Raw genomic sequence first — 13,471 nt, 5'->3', positions numbered from 1 at the left:
CACATCGGCTGCCATGTTGTGTAGAAGCTGTGTTTTTTGTTGTGAAAGGGAAACTACTTTGTTTGGCCCTTCAAAAAAGGACACAACTAGAAATCGGGGGTTCAACACTGCTCCAGAACAGTTCAACCCAAATACGTGTGCAGCTAATTTTGCGAAGGATGAGGACTGTTTCCTGTGAGACTAGCCTACAATGTCTGTTTCTGTAAAGTGGGACAGACTGACGCTTCTGACTCACAGCCTGTAAGTACATTTTAAAGTGCCACTATTATGCCATTTTTAAGGTTGCTAATATTGTTTAATGAGTCCCCTAAAACAGGTTTACATGCATGCAAGGTCAAAAAAACATTATTTTCTGTTATTTCCTATTTTCTTAATGATTTGTAAACGACTCGTGAGAAAAAGTTCAAAGAATCAGTTTCTCTAAACCCCTCCTCTCCGTGAGCCCTCACTGCTGTGATTGGTCAGATGATGCAGTCTTTTGTGATTGGTTCAGAGTCGAATAGAGATTAGCTCTGGATTGGTCTACCGCGTACAGCACGTGTCAGAAATGTAACGCCCATTGCCATGATGGAATGACAGCCCTGGAGACTTATCAATACATACTGTAGAAAAGATGCTATCGATTGTAGCTTACCAATTCGAGAAGGAGTCTGATGATGAATCTGTTGAACTGACTGATCGACAAGAGATTCACAAGCACAACTGAAGCAGGACATTTCACAGTGGTAAGTGTCAAGTGACTTCTTGACATGCTGTTAACCGCATGGAAATTTTACTGTTTGTGAGCAGGCAAGTTTGCTATGTAGAACATGGGTGGACATTATGCAAATGTGTTACTTTGTGACATACAAAAGTAACAGAATAAGATTCGAATTCCTCACAACTCATTTAGGCATAGCGAGCCTACTCCTTTTTTTTAAATTGACAATAGCTTTATTTATTGTGCACTGTCGACTTCACAACTTTGCAGATAGTTTATGTTCACATACAGCTACATGACGTGCTGAATGAAAGGTAATATTCAAAAAGGCATAATGGGGGCACTTGAATTTGAATTTGCCAGTGATGATTTAAACATGAGTTTTAAGCAGTGTAAGGTAGCGCTTGTTGTTTGAAATTTCTCTGATGCACAAATGTTTATTGGGAATGATATGCAACACAATACCTAAAAAGACATTAAAAGTCATTTTAATCAGTAATTATGGGTGTACTCACACTAGCCAGTTTGAACCGTGCCCGAGTGCGTTTGACCACCAAAGCGCTGTTCGTTTGACTAGTGTGTGTGCTCCAAACCGTGCCCGGGCGCGGCTCGATTGGCCGGCCCTGGCCCGCTTGGAAGAGGTGGGCCAGAGCACGGTTCAGTTGGACTCGGGCGCGGTTCGCATGCAGTGTGAGCGCTAACCGTGCCGGAGCACAGAAAAGGACGTGTTGCGTCACGGTTTTGCGACGCTCCAAAACCAACATGGCAGGGAAAGGGTCGCTTTGGTCTACGGCAGAGGTGCAAAACGCATAAAAACTAAAAACTGCAAAGTCCTTGCTGCACTTCAGCTGGTACCTTGCAAACATCCTAATACGAGCAGCACGATTACGTGAAAATGTTCGCGCCACTAAGGCGACACATCTGTTTAACAACAGACTATGGACCAAACAACACAAAATTATCCACAAAGAAAACAGAGCGATGTACTCCATTGCGTTCAGAGAGCGCCGCTCTTCCTGTTTATCCCGAAACCGTCGCACCATAATGACGTAAGCGTGCTCCGGCAAGAATGCTGAAACCCTATATGTGAGTGCAGGCCAGAGGGGGAGTGGGGAGGGGGGACAATCGTACTCGGGCCCGGTTCATGGCAACCGTGCCTAGTGTGAGTACACCATATGTCTCCACAAGATGAAACAAGTGCCCTGTTTATAATGGGTTTTATTGTTTTTGTCTTTTTGTGCTGGGACACACTGCATGACAGTACAGAGAGGGGCGTAACATTTCCATCACACACTTGAGGTACTCAGGCAATCACAAAGTACGGGATAACTGGCCAATCAGCGCTCACCTCGCTTTACAGAACGAACAGTTTTGTGAAAATCGATACGTTTCTGAAAGGGGGGGGGATAGAGGAGCAACAATAATGTACAGTATGTGGAGAAAAATGTGTTTTTGGAACCTTAAACCACATAAACACATTGCATTACACAAAATAATGTTATTTTTAGCAACATCATAACCCCTTTAACACTGTGTCCTATTTTTACAGACTTTTCTTAGAATGCACATCTTTTCCCACCAGCCAAATATACTATTTTCTTTGACAGGAAAAGTATTTTTTTTTAAACTGGAACCTATGTGTTGTGTTTGAAAAGATGAAAAAGAACAAAATGGTGCCTTGTGTAATGTGGTTTGCAGGCACATCACATAATGTTATTGTCTGAAGACTTGTGCAAAGAAAAATGTGTTGTAAAGGCATGCTATTCACAGTGGAATGCATCAGAGGAAAAGGTGCTTTCAGGGTGAATTTGTTCAATCATCTGTACTATGACATTCACCGAGAATGAGAAACATGTTTACTCTTCATTGTTTTGCAGTTTAAAGGTGAGTAAAAGTTAAAGCCTATGAAAATTACTTTTAAAATGCTTTTTAGAGAATACAGCGATGTTATTAGATACATATCCTCAGATTTAGAAAAAACGTATTAGAAACACACAGTTGATTAATATAAAATCTCTAAACAATATGTATATTTCATATTACAAGTTTGTGAGGATGAAATATGTGAGTTACTAGCATATTTATCACAATCCCACTGCCACCAGCCACCTCTGCACTTCATTTCTTCTTTCCCGGGTCTCACCTGCACTCAGTCATTTTCCGCACTTGTCACTTCTCATCACCTCCATATAAGCCTGTCACAAATACAATCCAAGCAGCAACCTTCCGCTCTCTCTCTTGAAACCATCACAGAAGTGACTAAAACTGTAATTCATTGACTGGCCGATGGAGGCTGGCTCCAAAAGGGAGTCAATCCCATAGGATCCCAATGTGAAAATGGAACTTTACCGCAGAAAAAAAAGATTTTTTTTACAGCCTGGTGCAAAAAAAAAATGTTGGTCTATATTGCTAATTTTGCCATTTGTGACAACTGTGGGGGGTGAATTTTTTTATAACTCGTCTGTTTAAATTATATTAAGCATTACAGTTTAAAGCGTGGCCACTTGAGTGACAGGTGAATTGAGTGCTGTCGAGCTAGGTGAGCATGGTTTCAGCAACCAGCTCCCACCTTTTTGCCCATTTTCGATTATCCAGGAGCAACGTTTGGTGACGCGCTCCCAAGATGGTGATGGCCACCCACTTTTGGCTTCAAAAAAACTCTTCAGAAACCAATGGGTGACATCACAGACACTACGTCCATGTTTTTATACAGTCTATGATACAGTCCCATTGTGTGGTCTGTGACTACTCCTGTGATCTGCTTACCTTCAGATTTCTGAAGATCCAGTCTCCTCCTCAAATTTGTTTTTGGCTATTAAAACCTACAAGAGGATTATTTTCATCCCTCCAGATTCCTCCTCCAGTCTCCAGTTCTCCCCTAGTGTTCTCCATCACCCTGTAAGATATGCCTACCAGTTATTATCTTTCTGCTACTAAGATACATACCTGTGTATGTGCTGCACGTTCATGAGACCGTATTAGCACAACAGTTCTCTCCACCTCACCCAAGAAAGCACACAATATGCTTGGGAGAACTGTTCTAATATATCTATGAAATTCATTAGACAGATCTCTCTTCTACATCCCCAAGGTGAAACCAATAATTCCACTCAATAGGCTTCATATTTTACAAAGGCCACAGCCACATAAAAAAAATCTAGAAAGATGGAAAATGCCATATGCTCATTTAGCCAACAAATCAGCCAGTGACTGTATCCTCATGTTCAACTACAACTAGAAGGATTCAACTACATACTGGAAACAAAATGATTCTACATTTAAAGGGTAATGTTATATGGTATTGTTTTACTTGCTTCATCAGCAATAAATCAATCAATGAAAAAATATTCTGTATGGCATATTCACATGAGCACACCTTCAGTCATTGCCTAGCATTACATTTACAAGTGACCAGATGCACAGTAGCATTGATGTGGAATGGGGAAGACAAATATTACAGCAACTTAAGTTCATCGCAAAATAAAACCATTGTCCCAACAGTGTGTCATAAAAGGAGACAGTCATTGGTATCAATGTCCATCTTGAGTGATCTAACACATTTTCTCATGAGAAAAGCCACTTTTAGAAAAGTCAGCACTAATGTTTAACCTGGAAAGTTTTGTGACACCAGTTTTGTGCATATTGGAAGGCTTGGACTAAAGCACATGAGTAACTTTTATTGTAGTGAAGTGGTATAATGTATGTAACAGTGCCCACTTGTCTGTTCAGCATGCATGTACTGGTACTAATGTGATCACATTAACTTATGTAATCCAAAACGTACCACAACTAAAAATATCTTCATATTGGGGAAAAGTACCCCACCAAGTGCCTAACAGGCCAACCAGACTGAGAGGCTGTGTATTTCATCTACAAATATTGCTTTTGAAGTTTCCTGTTTGTGGTGTTCAAACCAGAGTATGTGAGCGGAGTGGGGCAGTAACTATTTCCCCTCCAGGTTCTGTATTTCCCTCTCCTCGCTGCACTCATCAGAAACACTGCTTTGCCTTCGCTCAGAGTATTTCAGTATGTTTTGAAATATCACAAATATCCCAAAGTTCTGTTCAGAACTTATATAAAGAAATAAATACACTATACTAGAAGAACAGTTTTAATATGGCTTACTGGAACAGTAGGTTACAATTAGCCCAAGTCTGTATTAAATGACTCAAATAACTCACTTGCCTGTGCAGCATCTACCATGGTGAAGCTGAGGGCTGTAGTTACTTCAGAAACAGAGAGAATATTCGGTAACACTTTCTATGAAGCCTGCACTTATAATACACTATAAGGGTATTCGTAAGGCATTATAATAAATGCATAATGCATTATAAACCTTATAATATGTTATATTATCTATATTATATTAATATTCGTAAGAGCAGTTTTAATATATTATAATTTTGTACTTATTTGTGGTTATAGCTTTTAAGAGTATGATCATTTATTACACAATGACCATGTTGCATCCACTTTTTCAATGGATTATATTTCTCATAATTATAATGTATAATAAGTCTCTTATCTTGACATTTTTCTGATGCTACTTTACTTAAAGCAGTCAAATACCACTTATAAGTAATAAAAAAAAAAATGTTTTCTCTCAAACAGTCATAAGATCATATAACAGATCATATGAATGTGTATTAATTGTGCTCGTGATGGAGCGGTAGTGGAGCGCTCTCAGAGACAGTAAAAACCACAGTGCTCCAAAAAATCCAGTCCTCGCTCAGTCAAACATCACATCGCTCTGCTCTCATACTCTGGTTCAGACATGTGGTAATATTCCCTGCTTCATTCAAAGGTGATAGGCTCAAAGATGGACAAGTGATGCCCTGTCTGTGCACTAAATGTAGGTGCAAATAGGGTCCTGGAATTAGTGCTGTGAGCAATGTGTGAAAAAATAAACAATAAAATGACTTTCTTGCTTTTCACAACTCAGTACAAAATATCAAGCTGGCACTGAAGAGTCAGAAGTTGGAGTCTGAGTCATCGCTTCAGCACACAGGTCAGCTCCTGTCTCAGTATTTTATGGTGAAGCAAGGTGGTCATGAAAAAGATTTTACAGAGACAAAGATGAAAGTCAGCATAGAGTTCTCATACTACTATCTTACGTCATGGATGGTCATTGAGGGGGTTTGAAATACTCTGGAAATTGTTAGCGTTCATTTTCACTGACCAACACTGAAACAGAAGTTTGCAGATTTGTCAATGCTATGAAATAGGTGAGTGAAAACACTTCTAGAAACTGTGTTCTTGTGGTTTAAGAAGAAAATCACAATTAGAAAGCCGCATTTTCTGGACCACATTAGAAATATACCAGCTCTAAAAAAAACTCCAATGGGTAATTCACTTTTCACTTTAAAAATGTATATATAATACATCAAATATGATATGGTGGCATTTGTGTGAAGTGGTTCAAACCAGCTTACTTTAAGTTATTTAAAATTCAGATTCATTTTAATAGGAAAATGAAAATCAAAAGCAGGGATTGCACACAACCATGTTCCTCAGCCCCAGTGACTCAATTTCAATGGCTTCCAACAGGTTTAAACGTATTGGCCGCTGAGATCCTATTTTACCTCCAGTTGATGATAATGAGCCATTGTTGTCCTTGCCTGACATCATCCAAATGTTTCTTTAATAAATGCACAGGCACAAATGCTATTTATAGTAAGGACTGCTATTAATGGTGATTATGGAACCAAGCATGTTTCTAAGATTTGCCAAAACTTAAACTAATAAAGAAAAAGGAGAAATGTGTGTTCACTGAATCCCTGGAGGTGTGAAAAGAGCATATTTCTACCACAAGCCATGAAGAAACAAACACACATCACAATCATTCATAGGGCAAAGTCCCTATAGGAATTGCATCCTAATTTGGTCTATTACAGTTGTTTACATATGCCTGCACCTCTCTTCTGATTTCAGCTTCACACTAATTTGCTGCCAAAATGGGAATTGCAATACGTGACTCGGAGTCAGTGAGGAATGTCACAGGCAGTCATTTAATCTTCCACCCTTCTTTTCGTTCTCAATCAGTGAGAGTGACAGAACCGCCAACAGAGGAAGGTGAGATTTCAGCAATAACAGATCATCCTTGTGCATCCTGTGTGTTTTATTTTTGTTTATTAGTAAACAGCACGTTTGGTTTTTATTTGATAATAAAAGTGCCTTTTTGTTATTATTTTCGTCGATAATTTGAGTAAAATCATCAGCGACTCGAAATCAATAGAGTTTGGAAATATTGGTCAGATGCTTCCTTGGCGTGGTGAAGATTATTTTTGATAGCTTAAGACACACAATTTCCCAGCATTCCTGGGGGAAAAAAAGCTGTAGCATTCATCAGAAAAAAAAAAAAACAGTCAAGTACCTTACCTAAGCGTGCCATGGACTATCATACAACTGTATTGATTGCTATGGGCCTCATTTATTGGGTGCTGCGCTTCAATGACAAGATGACATTCAGCTGAAGCCTGAAATCAGAGATTGTAATTTTGAGACATAGACCTATCACAAGCTTCATCATAGACAAGCTTTGTCATAATCTTCTTCACCATGGTTTTGAGGTGTTTCCCTAGTTTCAATGGGAAAAAAATGTCCTCTCTATATCTTTCTTTGATAAAGTGTTATTAATGGTCTCCTCTGTAAACTGACATAGCATTCGTTCACTGAAGTTGTTGTTTGCCAATGGTCTCGAGAGTCTTTCATGAGCGCTGATCTCTCAACAAGGTGATCTGAATGAGCCTGACTGATGACGAACACTACTGAGATGTGTGAGAATCTCAGTAAAGAGTAAAGAGGTGGCCATGCTCCAGTTAGAATAAGAATGGCTTGGCTGGCTGATTGTAGAGTATGTGTGGATGCATGTGTGGAGATGTAAGATCCTGCTCAACAAAGATTGTCGCATCCTTTAATTTTGTATATTTTTTTAGATTGTAAGGTATTTCTGTTGCTTCACATGCCATTCTTTGTAAATCTACATCTGTCAGTCATAAAACTGAACTACTTACAAAACGGATTAAATACATATACTATAAATCCATTGATGGTTGCTTTACCTTTCAAACTGGAAAGTTCAAACCAAGTGTCCAATCAACCGTGTTCATCAACCCAGAAAATCGACCTCATGCAATACAATTCATCTTTGATTAAGACTTGTTCAATGCACTCAATTACATTGCATAACAGCAATTTTCTGAGAAAAGTAAAAACTAGGAACATAAAGACAGTCGTGTCGGATTTAAAGTCTACACGTCCATCATTCTAATCTGAGTCCTATTCTTTGAATTCTTTCAAGCAGCAAGTTTGAATTAGTCATAAATGTGTGGCAAGATTGTGAGCTTCTGCATATTTCAGGTGAAAGGAAATTACACAAAATTCATGTTAGGGTTAACAACCCATCATTCTTTCATGAAAAAAAGTGCTAAATATTCACACATTTTCACACATAATGTCTAGCACCAAATGTAATTTACACAAATCTTTGTCTTTTTCCAAACATGTATGATAAAAAGTACATACCATGAATATCAGACAGACTCTTTTTTACCAATGAAAACACATTAGATAATAAGCTTCATGGATAGAGATGGCAAATCAGAAACTCGTGTAGACTCCAGTATGCCATCATTTCCACCAATACAGAATTTGCTCAAAACCAACTTTCCCTTTTACATCACTATATGGATAGAAGAGTTTTGGCAGATTCTCCACCACACTGTTCCACTCTGCCTGTCTGTTTATTGGCACAGGATCCATTTCATCCATCTCAGGCTTTGAGTTCTAGTTGATCCTTGCATATCCATAGTTGGCCCACTACCACCCCAGAGGAACTGGAATAGAGGACTGCTCACCAGATGGGATGAAGTCCACCAGCCACCTGACTTTAGGATGATCTCCCATCTGATTCTCATAAGTCTCCTGCTCCTCCAGAACGTATAACCCTTACATCTTACTAGTTCAAAAGTATACCTTACATGAAAATGTTTTGTTTTAGCATAATATCCACCCCGGTTCACATTTGGAACAAACAAAATAGGGGACAACATCATTCCCAGTATAAAGGTAGGCACAGGAAAATAGAAGATTACAGTTTAATAAAACAAGACGTTAATATTGAGCAGCTTACATTTTAAACACATTATTACTAGTTACTTTGTCTGTTTTCTGACTGTCTAGTAATAGTCTTTCCAAATGAAGCCATAGCAAAATTCACAATTGCATGTTTCTGAGAAACACAGTAGCCTATTGGTATTTTTTTTTTCTGAATGAATCAGTGTTTTGAACAAATCGGTTGAGTGAATGGCTCAGTGACTCTGAAATGTTTTTGAACAAATCAGTTAAATGAATGATTAAATTACTTAAACGTGAGAGCTGTTTCCTTCCTGAATGAATCACTGTTTTGAAAAAATCAGATCAGTGAATGATTCCATGACTCACTGACTTTTCACCACCTACACTCTTAAAAATAAAGGTGCTTCACGATGCCATAGAAGAACCTTTTTGTCTAAATGGTTCCATATAGAACATCTTTAGAACCTTTCTGTTTCACAAAAAGGTTCTTTGTGGTGAAAGAAGGTTCTTCAGATTATAAAAAGATAAGAAAGAGATGGTTCTTTGAAGAACCTTTGTTCTTTGTGGAACCAAAAATGATTCCTCTACGGTTTTGCTGTGAAGAACCTTTTGAAGCACCTTTATTTATAGGAGTGTACTGGCGTATCAGTGAACTCTGCTGTATGAAACTATACCATACATTAAAATATTACACTAAAACAAACCTATAAGGACGATGAGAATATTACAAGACCCGTCTATAATTATAACAAAATAGACTGTTCAAATCAATGAAACAGATACAGCTCTGAATGAACCTGAACAAAGGCGGATTCCCATAAAACTACTGATGCAGTCTGCAGCAAAAGAGATGTGATGTGTGTAATATGCTAGAAAGTGAAAAGTCAATTGAAATAGGGACTAATGGGATTAGAGTTAGTTATGCAACTAATAGACATGGTCTCAAGTATCAGCTCATCTCAGAGCAGAAAGAATGTAATTGTTGTTTTTCAGTGATTATTATGGATAGCATCTGACTGACAACTATTACTGAGATTTAATGATGGTGTGAATTAGAATGAACCTAATTTTGTTGAAAAGTGAAGGCTTTGACTGACTGCTTGCTCAATCGTGTTAGGTGTATATCAAAGTGACTTTTCTTTGATGCAATGCAAAGATCACAGCACTTCATTCAGTTGTAAGGTTCTTAGCTCTGAGAGAACACATATTTTATTAAGCCACTAATGATTAGGCTCTGACTGTACCCATAGCCTCATTAAACCACCTCTAATGCCACACTCTGTCCAGGCTTTTTTCTTATTTTTATAACAAGACCAGGTGGCCAGTCTAACATGATTTATCCTCTTTTCAATCCTCCCTCTTGTTCTGTAGGGGGCTCTTTATGGCTCAAATCGTTGTTCTGATTAAAGTCACTGGTACCTTCAGCTGAATAGAAACTAAGAGTTAAATGGAGTTCCTATACTAAAGATATAGGGTTCCTATACAAAAGATACTTACATAGATCTAATCTTCAAATAAATGGACAAATATTAACCATTTCATCTTTTTACTTTTATATATTCATCTCTCTCTCTCAGATTTTTCAAAGGAGAGAATGCAGCTGTCTGTCCTTTTGTTCCCTCATTCAGATTATTTGAGAGAGAGTTGTATTCCCCAAATCTTTGTGACTTAAATATGTGAGATAAACATGGTCATATGCTGATGACCATCTCATGCATGTCTGAACCGGCTGTTTTTGTTGTTTTAGTTGAGAAAACACAATTATGTCCAGACACGCTCTCCAGCTCTCTCACCCTAACCTGCTTGTGTCATCGTCCAGCTGTTATTGCTCATTGTTTCTGTCACAATATACACTTCACTCATAATTCTGAACACACTCGCATGCACTCCTCTGACAGAAGGTCATCATAAAATGAGATGAGATTCTAATAATAACTGTCAAAATTTAATCTTGAATTATGATACCCAAACACTTTTGATTGATTGTTCAGTTTAAAGTACTGAAAATAATGAAAATTCATTTTAACTCCAAAATGTTGCTGTTGTGTTTTAATGTGTATGTGTAGTACAGCGACATGCAGTGGCATTCTGAAGTGGGGAAGCTTTTTTAAGCTCTGTTTTATTTTCTAATGTACAGTAATTTAATGTTAAAATTAAGTATATGTATATCTCATATATTTTTGCATTTTTACATTAATTGTATCTGATGGAAAAAAAAAACAGGAGAGGAGATGTCTCTTTTTCATGTCCTTCCCTTTGACTTTAAATGGAATAGGGACAAATATCATTTACGTAGCTCCTTGAGGTATTTTTACTGGCCATAATGAGAATTTCTACTGAAATGTAGAACTGATTTACCTCATTGTGAAATTCTGAGGCTGTGGCGAAGCAGCAAGGTGTTGAGTAGCTCTGTTGATATCTATAGGTGCAAGTCACACAGTCGTATTGGGGCTGCCCAAGCTGAGATGACTTGATTGGACATGGTGTGATGAGATGTCTGGCATTTTGTCCTTTGAGATCATGTGGATGAGTTTATTAGTGAGATGCAGCTAAAGATAGAAGTAAACACAAGTATTTGCCCTTCAGAGGGAACAATTTGTGTGTTTCAAGTGTTTCATAGCAATTTTCTAGGCTTATTCCCCTGTGTTTTGGGCTCGTGCCTCAATTCTCTTGCCTGATAGGTGTGTATTTTAGAGTTCAGGAGTACTGTTATTGCTTTTTAGACATTCTGCATAGTGCATACTGTGTTTCATATTACACTATAAGGTCCCGTAATAAACATATTTGAACATAAGCTTATTAACGAACAGAAAGTGAATGAGGCTATGCCTCCCAAATGTTTTATTAACAAAGAACAGTGTGTTTAATATGTGGTACATTGTAATATAAGATTGTGTTTGTGTGTATAAGAGAAATGGAGGTTGAGGTTTGTACAGGCTGTTTTTGTATATGGCATGTAGAGGAGAGTTGGGTAAGCTGGGCCACTTTTTATTAAAGTGGCGTTACACCTGTGATGATATTTCCACAAAATTATATGTTTCCTCTAAAAGTGACGCTAAAAGCACGCTCAGTTTTATCATGTTTAGACTTAAACATTTTAATTTGGTAACTGTTTTAAGTACTGTTATTGTTCTACATTTATCAAAGCAGTTCGGAAATGAAATGTCTTCTGAGTGGCACTAAAAAAATAATGCTTTATCATGTTAAAAATAACTAAAGTATTTGTATCAAGTCTTAGAAAGAAATCTTATTCCCCAAACAATCACACTCATAACACAAGCACACATAAAGGGATATGTGACCTCAAAATGAAAATTTGCGGACAATGTGCTCAACGTCAGGACATATAGATGAGTTTATTTCTTCATCTGAACAGATTTGGAGAAATTTGGCATTACATACTTGGTTCCCAAAGTCTTGTATGTTAGAATGAGAGTTCAAACAACTGATACAAACATTGCAATAATCCACAAGTAATCCATACAACTCCAATATATCAATAAATGTCTTGTGAAGCTAAAAACTGCATGTTTGTTCACTGTAAAAAATCTAATTTGTCAGACTAACTTAAAAAAGCATGCAAACTGATTGCCTTAAAAAAACGAAGTTAAGTGAAATGTGAATAGCTTGTTGTACTGACAAATGCTTAGTTAGTATAGTTCACTTACATGAGTGTTCTAGTAAATAAAAAAGAATTGTAGGAAGTATTTGTTAGTTTTTACTTGAGGTTTACTCTTGACTTAGCTGCTCAGAATTACTAACTCCCAGAGTGCATTGCGGTATGAATAAAGAATGCAGTTGCTATGTTTTTCTTAATTTGTCAAATTGATTTGCTGTATTGTGTCATTAGTAGCACATCAAAAACAGCAAATAAAATTATTATTGTTATAATTAATAAAATAATGTATTATCAATTATTATATTATGAATTATTATAATTTATTATAATATAAAAGAAATATTTAATTGTTACCATTATTGTGTTTGGTGTGTTGAATGTTGAAGTCTGTGCTTGACAGTGTGAATACAATGTGAGCATGGCCAATTGCAAGATATTGCCACAAATATTAGGATTGTATAAAACCAAGCAAAAGCTTCACAAGGTATTTATGAAAAGCAAAAAATTGTAAAAGCTCATTGATCAACATTCAAAATATGCTTACACATGGTAAAATTAAGTCACCTTCTAGAAATAATCTATTTATTACTTCATTTTCTTTGAAACCAAATAACTTAGATTATATATTGCATTATTGCATCAATAGGAATAAAAAGTATAATAACATAATTGAAGTTCCATGTGTCCAGCCAAAGAGGGCACTAATCACTATATGTTTTTTTAGGAAAATCAACATCAATTTATGAAGTCAGCTTATGTGATGTTCTCTCAAATGTTTCAGGTGTATTGACAATTCAACATTCAAGCTGACTTTTGAGAAGTGGAAGAAATTAGTGAAAAGTCTAAACTATTTTTCTTCTTCCTCTTCTGTTGTTTTGTTGTACATTAGCAACATATCAGTGCACTACTGTTTCTCACTGGTGTACAGTATTAATGTCATTGGTTCCTTTGTAGCTACTTGAATCTCTTAAGTAAGCATCACTCAAAGCAGTAAATAAATTGTTTTATTTGCCTTGAAATTAGCTGTAACTTAATAAAATCTAGTAAGTAAAGATAACTAATTATATCTAAGTAAG

The sequence above is a fragment of the Carassius auratus genome, chromosome 32 (assembly GCF_003368295.1).
Source record: "Carassius auratus strain Wakin chromosome 32, ASM336829v1, whole genome shotgun sequence".
Classification (NCBI taxonomy): domain Eukaryota; kingdom Metazoa; phylum Chordata; class Actinopteri; order Cypriniformes; family Cyprinidae; genus Carassius; species Carassius auratus.
The sequence above is the reverse complement of the archived record's forward strand: the minus strand, read 5'-3'. Positions refer to the sequence as shown.